Raw genomic sequence first — 12271 nt, 5'->3', positions numbered from 1 at the left:
TTACACTGTGGGAACACCAGCAGTGTGCTGCTACACTATTCTATATGACAGTTACACTGTGGGAACACCAGCAGTGTGCTGCTACACTATTCTGTATGATAGTTACACTGTGGGAACACCAGCAGTGTGCTGCTACACTATTCTGTATGATAGTTACACTGTGGGAACACCAACAGTGTGCTGTTACACTATTCTATATGACAGTTACACTGTGGGAACACCAGCAGTGTGCTGCTACACTATTCTATATGACAGTTACACTGTGGGAACACCAGCAGTGTGCTGCTACACTATTCTATAAGAACATAAGAACATAAGAACGAAGGAACACTGAAGAAGGCCTACTGGCCCATTCGAGGCAGGTCCAAGTCTCCTACCGGCTTAAGCCAATGCACTCAACCTAGTCACTACACTATTCTGTATGATAGTTACATTGTGGGAACTCCAGCAGTGTGCTGCTACACTATTCTATATGACAGTTACAGTGTGGGAACACCAGCAGTGTGCTGCTACACTATTCTGTATGATAGTTACACTGTGGGAACACCAGCAGTGTGCTGCTACACTATTCTATATGACAGTTACACTGTGGGAACACCAGCAGTGTGCTGCTACGCTATTCTGTATGATAGTTACACTGTGGGAACACCAGCAGTGTGCTGCTACACTATTCTGTATGATAGTTACACTGTGGGAACACCAACAGTGTGCTGTTACACTATTCTATATGACAGTTACACTGTGGGAACACCAGCAGTGTGCTGCTACACTATTCTATATGACAGTTACACTGTGGGAACACCAGCAGTGTGCTGTTACACTATTCTATATGAGAGTTACACTGTGGGAACACCAGCAGTGTGCTGCTACACTATTCTATATGACAGTTACACTGTGGGAACACCAGCGGTGTGCTGTTACACTATTCTATATGACAGTTACACTGTGGGAACACCAGCAGTGTGCTGTTACACTATTCTATATGACAGTTACACTGTGGGAACACCAGCGGTGTGCTGCTACACTATTCTATATGACAGTTACACTGTGGGAACATCCGCAGTGTGCTACTACACCATTCTACAAGACAGTTACACTGTGGGAACATCCGCAGTGTGCTACTACACCATTCTACAAGACAGTTACACTGTGGGAACATCCGCAGTGTGCTGCTACACTATTCTGTATGATAGTTACACTGTGGGAACACCAGCAGTGTGTTGCTACACTATTCTATATAATAGTTACACTGTGGGAACACCAGCAGTGTGCTGCTACACTATTCTGTATGATAGTTACACTGTGGGAACACCAGCGGTGTGCTGCTGCACTGTTCTATATGATAGTTACACTGTGGGAACACCAAAGTGTGCTGCTACACTATTCTGTAAGATAGTTACACTGTGGGAACACCAGCAGCGTGTTGCTACACTATTCTATATAATAGTTACACTGTGGGAACACCAGCAGTGTGCTGCTACACTATTCTGTAAGATAGTTACACTGTGGAAACACCAGCAGCGTGCTGTTACATTATTCTAATTGATAATTACATTGTGGGAACACCAGCAGCGTGCTGTTACATTATTCTATATGATAGTTACAATATAAAATCAAATGTGTACCTGAAATATTTCATCATATAGAATGAATTACAGACATAAGGTCATGAAATTAATCAGCATGAACACGAAGACTTCAGAAGGTCGATGAGTCTATCATTAGAAACTTTATTAAATATAATATGAGAGAGAGAGAGAGAGAGAGAGAGAGAGAGAGAGAGAGAGAGAGAGAGAGAGAGAGAGAGAGAGGAGGGAGAGAGTATTCTGAAAAAAAAAATTATGCCACAAGACATACTGTGCACAGGTGCTCATACAGTACACATGCGTAACACATGATTCATCAGACATGACGCAAATTCGTGTGGCATGGCGCATGAGTCGTAAAGCTTGGCGCATGCCTCGCCTAACTTGATTCACATTTCATGAGGCATGAAGCATAAGGGAAGACGCATGAAACACGACGCATGACGCATTAGACATTCTCATGCGACTTGCTACTTAATTATAACCCTTTGACCAATTGCTAAGTCTCCATGGATCTGCCCATTCTCCTCCGTCTTCCCACTCCCCATCCCTCTCCCTATTTTTCCAATATCTCCCCATTCTTCCTCCATCTCCACGCTTCCCCTCCATTTCCTTGTCTTAACGATATTCCCCTTTGTATTCTGCTTCACCCACGTCTCCTTCATCACAACTTGTCTCTATCTCTACATCTCTCCTTTCTCCCTTTGTCTCCCACTTTATTTCTCTTCTGTTCTTGCTACCTATTCATGTCTTCTCTTACTTTCTTCACTATCATCTCATCAGACGCACAATATACATATGTATGTATATATATATATATATATATATATATATATATATATATATATATATATATATATATATATATATATATATATATATATATGTATATACATATAAGGTTATAATTATTTAATAATAAACAAGCACAATGAAATATATTGTTTTCTGATAGGTTCAGAATTATTTTTGCGAAATTATTGCGTACACAAATTTTCGCTTGCCTTATTCGGCAAGAAGAGCGCTGCTATTTAATCTAAAATCGTAAGCTTTACCTATTCGGCACGACATATATATATATCACAGCAAGGCCTAGGGACCACTACGTTCCTCACCACGTACACCACGGACTTGTAGAAGTACTACGAACGATCAATCTCCTCCACTGGACGAAGTCTTACCTGAAATGGAGAAAAAAAAGATATTTACTTTTAATATAAGTATTATTGTATGTGTTTTTTAAAATATTAACATGTGTTTTCGTCCGTGTGTAGTGAAAAACTAAATGTGTACGTAATTATGGTAGAATACAATACTTTATACACGCACACACATACTTACAGCTACTTACTAACAAACACCCACTCACTTAACAACGTACACATCACTTATCAAAAACCATTCAACTAACTTCAGACTCAACACGACAACATTCACTTAATTATACTTACAACACTGCAACATTCACCTAAGCTCGTAATACACAACCAGCCACCACCACCAACCACCACCACCACCACCACCACCACCACCACCACCATCACTACCACCACCACCACCACCACAAACCACCACCACCACCAACCACCACCACCAACCACCACCACCAACCACCACCACCACCAACCACCACCAACCACCACCACCAACCACCACCACCACCAACCACCACCACCAACAACCACCACCACCAACCACCACCACCACCAACCACCACCACCACCAACCACCACCACCAACCACCACCACCACCAACCACCACCACCACAACCACCACCACCACCACTACCAACCACCGCCACCACCACCACCAACAACAACCACCACCACCACCACCACCACCACCACCACCACCACCACCACCACCACCAACCACCACCACCACCACCACCACCACCACCACCACCACCACCATTACCATCACCACCACCACCACCACCACCATCATCACCACCACCACCACCACCATCACCACCATCACCACCACCACCACCACCACTCCCGCGTCCCCAGGTAGGATGTGGCGGCTCCCATTACGATATTGAGCGAAACTTGCACGCAAATGAAGCAAGAGGAAGGAAAGGGAGGGATGGGGAGAGAGAAGGGAAGTGGGGGGAAGGAGGGAAGGTGGGAGGGGAAAGTGAGAGAAGAGAGGGAGGTTATGAGGGGCTGAAGCTATAGGAAGAGTGGTATGTGGGAGGGAAGGGAATATGGAAGGCTAGAAAGGGAGCTTAGGTAAGTGGAAAAAGAGTCGTGGGAGGGAACCTGTGGGAGGAGAGCTGTGGGAGGGGGAGACATGGTTAACCCTGTCCACCAGCATTAACAGTGTTAACTGCGTCATCGGAGTTACATTAACCTAATGAAGCTTCCGACCCACGATAATAATGAAAATGGAAAACAACATATTAACTGATATAATGATAACTGGGAATGTTGGGATTGTTGTAGTGACCACCACTGTGGGATTGTTGTAGTGACCACCACTGTGGGATTGTTGTAGTGACCACCACTGCGGGATTGTTGTAGTGACCACCACTGCGGGATTGTTGTAGTGACCACCACTGTGGGATTGTTGTAGTGACCACCACTGTGGGATTGTTGTAGTGACCACCACTGCGGGATTGTTGTAGTGACCACCACTGCGGGATTGTTGTAGTGACCACCACTGTGGGATTGTTGTAGTGACCACCACTGTGGGATTGTTGTAGTGACCACCACTGTGGGATTGTTGTAGTGACCACCACTGCGGGATTGTTGTAGTGACCACCACTGCGGGATTGTTGTAGTGACCACCACTGCGGGATTGTTGTAGTGACCACCACTGCGGGATTGTTGTAGTGACCACCACTGTGGGATTGTTGTAGTGACCACCACTGTGGGATTGTTGTAGTGACCACCACTGCGGGATTGTTGTAGTGACCACCACTGTGGGATTGTTGTGGTGACCACCACTGTGGGATTGTTGTAGTGACCACCACTGTGGGATTGTTGTAGTGACCACCACTGTGGAATTGTTGTAGTGACCACCACTGTGGGATTGTTGTAGTGACCACCACTGTGGGATTGTTGTAGTGACCACCACTGTGGGATTGTTGTAGTGACCACCACTGTGGGATTGTTGTAGTGACCACCACTGTGGGATTGTTGTAGTGACCACCACTGTGGGATTGTTGTAGTGACCACCACTGCGGGATTGTTGTAGTGACCACCACTGTGGGATTGTTGTAGTGACCACCACTGTGGGATTGTTGTAGTGACCACCACTGCGGGATTGTTGTAGTGACCACCACTGCGGGATTGTTGTAGTGACCACCACTGTGGGATTGTTGTAGTGACCACCACTGTGGGATTGTTGTAGTGACCACCACTGTGGGATTGTTGTAGTGACCACCACTGTGGGATTGTTGTAGTGACCACCACTGTGGGATTGTTGTAGTGACCACCACTGTGGGATTGTTGTAGTGACCACCACTGTGGGATTGTTGTAGTGACCACCACTGTGGGATTGTTGTAGTGACCACCACTGTGGGATTGTTGTAGTGACCACCACTGCGGGATTGTTGTAGTGACCACCACTGCGGGATTGTTGTAGTGACCACCACTGTGGGATTGTTGTAGTGACCAACACTGTGGGATTGTTGTAGTGACCACCACTGTGGGATTGTTGTAGTGACCACCACTGCGGGATTGTTGTAGTGACCACCACTGCGGGATTGTTGTAGTGACCACCACTGTGGGATTGTTATAGTGACCACCACTGCGGGATTGTTGTAGTGACCACCACTGCGGGATTGTTGTAGTGACCACCACTGCGGGATTGTTGTAGTGACCACCACTGTGGGATTGTTGTAGTGACCACCACTGTGGGATTGTTGTAGTGACCACCACTGCGGGATTGTTGTAGTGACCACCACTGTGGGATTGTTGTAGTGACCACCACTGTGGGATTGTTGTAGTGACCACCACTGTGGGATTGTTGTAGTGACCACCACTGTGGGATTGTTGTAGTGACCACCACTGTGGGATTGTTGTAGTGACCACCACTGTGGGATTGTTGTAGTGACCACCACTGTGGGATTGTTGTAGTGACCACCACTGTGGGATTGTTGTAGTGACCACCACTGCGGGATTGTTGTAGTGACCACCACTGTGGGATTGTTGTAGTGACCACCACTGCAGGATTGTTGTAGTGACCACCACTGTGGGATTGTTGTAGTGACCACCACTGTGGGATTGTTGTAGTGACCACCACTGTGGGATTGTTGTAGTGACCACCACTGTGGGATTGTTGTAGTGACCACCACTGTGGGATTGTTGTAGTGACCACCACTGTGGGATTGTTGTAGTGACCACCACTGCGGGATTGTTGTAGTGACCACCACTGTGGGATTGTTGTAGTGACCACCACTGTGGGATTGTTGTAGTGACCACCACTGTGGGATTGTTGTAGTGACCACCACTGTAGGATTGTTGTAGTGACCACCACTGTGGGATTGTTGTAGTGACCACCACTGCGGGATTGTTGTAGTGACCACCACTGTGGGATTGTTGTAGTGACCACCACTGTGGGATTGTTGTAGTGACCACCACTGTGGGATTGTTGTAGTGACCACCACTGTGGGATTGTTGTAGTGACCACCACTGTGGGATTGTTGTAGTGACCACCACTGTGGGATTGTTGTAGTGACCACCACTGCGGGATTGTTGTAGTGACCGCCACTGTGGGATTGTTGTAGTGACCACCACTGTGGGATTGTTGTAGTGACCACCACTGTGGGATTGTTGTAGTGACCACCACTGTGGGATTGTTGTAGTAACCACCACTGTGGGATTGTTGTAGTGACCACTACTGTGGGATTGTTGTAGTGACCACCACTGCGGGATTGTTGTAGTGACCACCACTGTGGGATTGCTGTAGTGACCACTACTGTGGGACTGTAGTGACCACTACTGTGGAATTGTAGTGACCACTGCTGTGAAATTTTTGTAGTAACCACTGTTGTGGGATTGTTGTAGTGACCACTACTGTGGGATTGCTGTACTGACTACTGTTATGGGATTGTTGTAGTGACCACTTCTGTGGGACTGTTGTAGTGACCACTGTTGTGGCATTGTTGTAGTGACCACTTGTGGGATTGTTGTAGTGACCACTACTGTGGGATTGCTGTAGTGACTACTGTTATGGGATTGTTGTAGTGACCACTTCTGTGGGACTGTTGTAGTGACCACCACTGCGGGATTGTTGTAGTGACCACCACTGTGGGATTGTTGTAGTGACCACCACTGTGGGATTGTTGTAGTGACCACCACTGCGGGATTGTTGTAGTGACCGCCACTGTGGGATTGTTGTAGTGACCACCACTGTGGGATTGTTGTAGTGACCACCACTGTGGGATTGTTGTAGTGACCACCACTGTGGGATTGTTGTAGTAACCACCACTGTGGGATTGTTGTAGTGACCACTACTGTGGGATTGTTGTAGTGACCACCACTGCGGGATTGTTGTAGTGACCACCACTGTGGGATTGCTGTAGTGACCACTACTGTGGGACTGTAGTGACCACTACTGTGGAATTGTAGTGACCACTGCTGTGAAATTTTTGTAGTAACCACTGTTGTGGGATTGTTGTAGTGACCACTACTGTGGGATTGCTGTACTGACTACTGTTATGGGATTGTTGTAGTGACCACTTCTGTGGGACTGTTGTAGTGACCACTGTTGTGGCATTGTTGTAGTGACCACTTGTGGGATTGTTGTAGTGACCACTACTGTGGGATTGCTGTAGTGACTACTGTTATGGGATTGTTGTAGTGACCACTTCTGTGGGACTGTTGTAGTGACCACTACTGTGGGACTGTAATGACCACTACTGTGGAATTGTAGTGACCACTACTGTGGGATTGTTGTAGTGACCACTTGTGGGATTGTTGTAGTGACAACTGTTGTGGGATTGATGTAGTGACCACTTGTAGGATTGCTGTAGTGACCACTGTTGTGGGATTTCTGTAGTGACCACTACTGTGAAATTGCTGTAGTGACGACTATTGTGAGATTGTTGTAGTGACCACTACTGTGAGACTGTTGTAGAGATCACTACTGTAGGATTGTTGTAGTGACTACTGTTGTGGAATTGATGAAGTGACCACTGCTCTGGGATTGTTGTAGTGACCACTGGGAATGATGCAATTGTTGTAGTGGCCGTTGAGAATGTTGGGATTGTTGTAGTGACCACTGCTGTGTGATTGTTGTAGTGACCACTGCTGTGTGATTGTTGTAATGACCACTGCTGTGTGATTGTTGTAATGACCACTAGCAGCAGTGATCACTGTACGTGAATGAACGTGTACACGTCAGTTGCCGTGCTTTCATACGTACTATTCGTGCATGCTATTGTCTGGACGTTCGTGTTTGCGTGCGTACTTCCGTGTGCGGGCGCCTATGTCATTACCTATTAGTAATTTCTTTTTTTACAGTTGTCTATTGTCTATTTGTAATTGTCTATTTATAATTGTCTAATTGAAATCGTCTTTTTGTAATTTTGTAATTTTTCTATTTGTAATAATCTATTTGAAATTGTGTAGTAATAATTTTTTTGTAGTTGTCTATTTGTAATTTTTTTGTAATTATCTATTTGCAACTGTCTATTTGTAGTTGAGGTGCTTTGAGAATCATTCAACTCACGCAATTACGCATTGTGTGTGTATACATGCGTAAGTCTGCGTGCGTGTCTGCTGCACCTTGTGAGCTTATTCTGTTGTGTATATGCGGGGGTCGAGGCTCAGCTCCTGGTCCTAGTCTCTTACCCCCTAATAATTTACCTACGTATCATGGTTCCTCCCCTCACCAGACTTATCATACCTATTATTGTATGGAGTTTGACTCAGTGATCGCGCTCCAGTAGTTGTATCTGCAGAGGGGGTTGTGTTCCTGCTCTTGGTCCCTTCTCTTGAACATCGAGTAATCTGGTACGGCTTACTTTTGTCCTTGTGGGACTGTGTCATACCTGATCTTGAAACCTTCCTACTACGAAAAAGTAATGAGAATTAAATCTTTAGGTTATGTACCTGGAAGGTGTTAAAACCCACAGTTTGTAGTAATAAAACATATACACAATATAAACATTATTATAATCAAAGAGAAGCGCTAAACCTACAATATAAACATTTATTGAAAGAGATATATCACTATTTCTGGCTTCATCAGTTATGAAGATAAAGTCGCAAGTGGAGAAACGTTACCTCCAAGATAAGACAGACTTGTAAATGGCTCAAGAAATCGTAATGACACGATTGCAAACAAACTAGCTGGTCTAGTGGCTAACGCGACGGGTTGGAGTTTTGAGACTCTATGACCGCGGGTTCAATGTCGGCCGGGGGTATGGTTCAGACTTGTAAATATTCATACACAGACCGATACATACACAGACACAGAGACATACATACCTACAGACTCGGACTAACACACAGTCTGCGCAATTATTCCGACGGTGGAACGATCAACGAATTATCACCAGGCACCATCAATTTCAGATCACCTCATGCAATACGAGGTCACCACCACCTCCTCCTCCTCCTCCTCCTCCTCCTCCTGACCCCCCGTCACCTTGACCTTAGAACTTCAAAAGGATCAAATGTGGGGAGAATAATACCTGACGTGGGAAATCTACCCACAAGTTAAGATTCCTTTCACTGGCTGCCGTCAAGTTGGGATATAATCACCACCTGGCCTCATTAGGTTGACTGCTGCTTCTTAATCTCCAGGGTTTAGAACCTGGCCCAGGATAAAGACTACGTAGGTCTGATTTAATTCCCCGGCCCACGTGAGAGCCTTCAGTGCTAGTGAGAAGTTTTCAGACTCGTGTGAACCTCCAGTGCTAATGAGATCCTCCCAGGCCTCATGAGAACTTACCAGGCCTCGTGAGAACCTCCTAGGCTTCGTGAGAACCTCTCAGGCCTTGTGAGAACCTCCCAGGCCTCGTGAGAACCTCCCAGGCCTTGTGAGAACCTCCCAGGCCTCGTGAGAACTTGTCAGGCCTTGTGAGAACCTCCCAGACCTTGTGAGAACCTCTCAGGCCTTGTGAGAACCTCCCAGGCCTTGTGAGAACCTCTCAGGCCTTGTGAGAACCTCTCAGGCCTTGTGAAAACCTCACAGGCCTCGTGAGAACCTCTCAGGCCTTGTGAGAACCTCCCAGGCCTCGTGAGAACTTCTCAGGCCTTGTGAGAACCTCCCAGGCCTTGTGAGAACCTCCCAGGCCTTGTGAGAACCTCTCAGGCCTTGTGAAAACCTCACAGGCCTCGTGAGAACCTCTCAGGCCTTGTGAGAACCTCCCAGGTCTCGTGAGAACCTCCCAGGCCTTGTGAGAACTTCCCATGCCTCTTAAGAACCTCCCAGGCCTCGTGAGAACCTCCCAGGCCTCGCAAGAACCTCCCAGGCCTTGTGAGAACTTTCCATGCCTCTTAAGAACCTCCCAGGCCTCGTGAGAACCTCCCAGGCCTCGCGAGAACCTCCCAGGCCTTGTGAGAACTTCCCATGCCTCTTAAGAACCTCCCAGGCCTCGTGAGAACCTCCCAGGCCTCGCGAGAACCTCCCAGGCCTTGTGAGAACTTCCCATGCCTCTTAAGAACTTCCCAGGCCTCGTGAGAACCTCCCAGGCCTCGCGAGAACCTCCCAGGCCTTGTGAGAACTTCCCATGCCTCTTAAGAACCTCTCAGGCCTCGCGAGAACCTCCCAGGCTTCGTGAGAACCTCCCAGGCCTCGCGAGAACCTCCCAGGCCTCATGAGAACCTCAAAATCGCTGTTGACTTCAAAGAAGTAGAATTAGTGAGGTGTGTTGGTTGGAATTTTTTTCTGACAACCATGGTAGACAGATGAGTGTAGAGCAAAACCTCTATAAGAAGTAACGTTTCGCTCTTGATAAAAGCCCTAGCCCGAGTGAAACGTAACTTGTAATAAAGGTTTGGACCGAGAGTCTTTCTTCCTTACGATAATTTATGCAACACGGAAAGTGACAGATGAAACTAGAAGTGAGAAATTGAAGAATAAACAGGAAGACAAGCACATAGACAAGAGCAAAGACACAAAGACGAACAAGAAAAACAAGAGGAAAACAATAATTAAACCGAGACAGAACGGATAATCGTGTTGTCAAGACAGTAATACAGTCAGTCAATTTAGCCATAAAGAAAATAAGAAAATACAAAGAAAATGAAAGAGGAAGGTAAGACAGTTATGTTGACAACTAAGGCAAGAACAGACATAGACAATGTAAGACAGAGTCAACATGTCAAGACAGACTGACAGAGATGGGCCGAGAGAGAGAGCCACCGACCCCTAGTTGCAGCATAACACGGGAGGGTAATCAAATTTCGCACCCGTGATCCATCAGACTATTGGTGAGTGAGACAACATTGAGGCATCGTGGCGCCGCTATTACCACGTCTCCTCCAAGGCCAGTCTTAATTCATCTGGTCTCTCTCTCTCTCTCTCTCTCTCTCTCTCTCTCTCTCTCTCTCTCTCTCTCTCTCTCTCTCTCTCTCTCTCTCTCTCTCTCTCTCTCTCTCTAAACCCTCACCCTCTTCCACCACTCCTACATCCCTTTAACCTTTCCCACACCCCCTCTCCTACTCTTCCCATCCACGAAATACCCCCCTCTATCCCAGAAACAGTAATGCAATAAATGCCCTCCAGATGGGGTCTGTATTTACCTGCCTCTCGCTCTGTTTCAATTGTCTGAGTTTCATTTCTCAATTTTCGTCTCCTTATTCTTTGTTTCGTCTTTGTAATTACGCGTTATCCGCCCTGTGTGCATTTCTCTGCACACGCAAGACGCACCCGTACACACGAAAACACACATACACACACACACACACACACACACTGGTCTAGTTCCTGACACACGACCCTTGCAACCACATACACGTGAGTACACACACAAACACACACACACACACACACACACACACACACACACACACACACACACACACACACTCACACACACACACACACACACACACACACACACACACACACACAAACACACATACAAACACATACACACACACACACACACACACACGCACACACTCACACACACACACACACACACACACAAACGCTGATGGAATAACAAATAAGTGGGAGGAGTGGCATGAAAGAGTCAAAGAAGCATCACCGGACATCATAGCTCTCACAGAAACCAAGCTTACAGGTATGATAACAGATGCCATCTTTCCAACGGGATACCAAATCCTGAGGAAAGACAGAGGGAACAGGGGGGTGGAGGAGTGGCGTTGCTGATCAAAAATCGCTGGAATTTTGATGAGCTGGAGAGAGGAGATAGCGGAGAAGAAAGTGATTACATAGTGGGAACACTTCACTCTGGAGGTCCCAAGGTGGTAATAGCAGTGATGTATAACCCACCACAGAACAGCAGGAGGCCAAGGCAAGAGTACGACGAGAGCAATAGAGCGATGGTTGACACACTGGCTAGAGTGGCCAGAAGAGCTCATGCATGCAGGGCAAAGCTCCTGATCATGGGTGACTTTAACCACAAGGAGATCGATTGGGAGAACTTGGACCCACATGGGGGCCAAGATACATGGAGGGCTAAGATGATGGAGGTGGTACTGGAGAACTTCATGTACCAACACGTAAGGGACACTACAAGAGAGAGAGGAGAGGA

The sequence above is a fragment of the Cherax quadricarinatus genome, chromosome 46, assembly GCF_038502225.1.
Source record: "Cherax quadricarinatus isolate ZL_2023a chromosome 46, ASM3850222v1, whole genome shotgun sequence".
In the NCBI taxonomy this organism is placed as follows: Eukaryota; Metazoa; Arthropoda; class Malacostraca; order Decapoda; family Parastacidae; genus Cherax; species Cherax quadricarinatus.
Note: the sequence above shows the minus strand (reverse complement) of the source record.